Genomic DNA, 695 nt, shown 5'->3' with positions numbered 1-695 from the left:
AAAATCGGTTTAGTATTTGCGGAGATATTGTGAATCCTGAAAACTGCAATTTTAAAATTTTGTACACAGAGGATTAAAAATAAGAATACATTTTTACTCTTTTTTTTATAGAGCCAGAAATACTGAACCAATTTTAATGAAAAATTTTCTGTGTGTAAAGTATACATATCAAAATGTTGTGTAAAAATTTCATTCAATTTGATCCAGCCGTTACAAAGTTATAAATGTTTATGTGGTCAAGTTTTGTCAATTTTTTTCAAGTCAAGTTAAATTTTGGTCACACAATTTTTTTCATAACTTTAGATTGCGTACACCAAAACAGCTGATTTTTGGATCAGTAATGGTACATTATATGTAACTTGTACCATAAAATTTTCATCAAAATCGGTCTAGTATTTGCGGAGATATTGTTGAACCCTGAGATCCGCAATTTTAAAATTTTGTGCAAAGAGGATTCAGACAATTTTACTGTTTTATTTATAGAGCCAGAGATACTTAACCGATTTCAATGACATTTTTCCTGTATGTGAAGTATGCATATCAAAATGTTATGTAAAAATTTCATTCAATTTGATCCAGCCGTTACAAAGTTATATTTGCTTAAGTGGCACCCGGTAAGTTTTTTTTCATATTCAAACTGCTAGAACTTTGAAAGAATTCATACAAAATGACTCAAATTTTTACTAAGAACGTAT

This window comes from Aedes albopictus, chromosome 3 (assembly GCF_035046485.1).
Source record: "Aedes albopictus strain Foshan chromosome 3, AalbF5, whole genome shotgun sequence".
Lineage (NCBI taxonomy): Eukaryota > Metazoa > Arthropoda > Insecta > Diptera > Culicidae > Aedes > Aedes albopictus.
Note: the sequence above shows the minus strand (reverse complement) of the source record.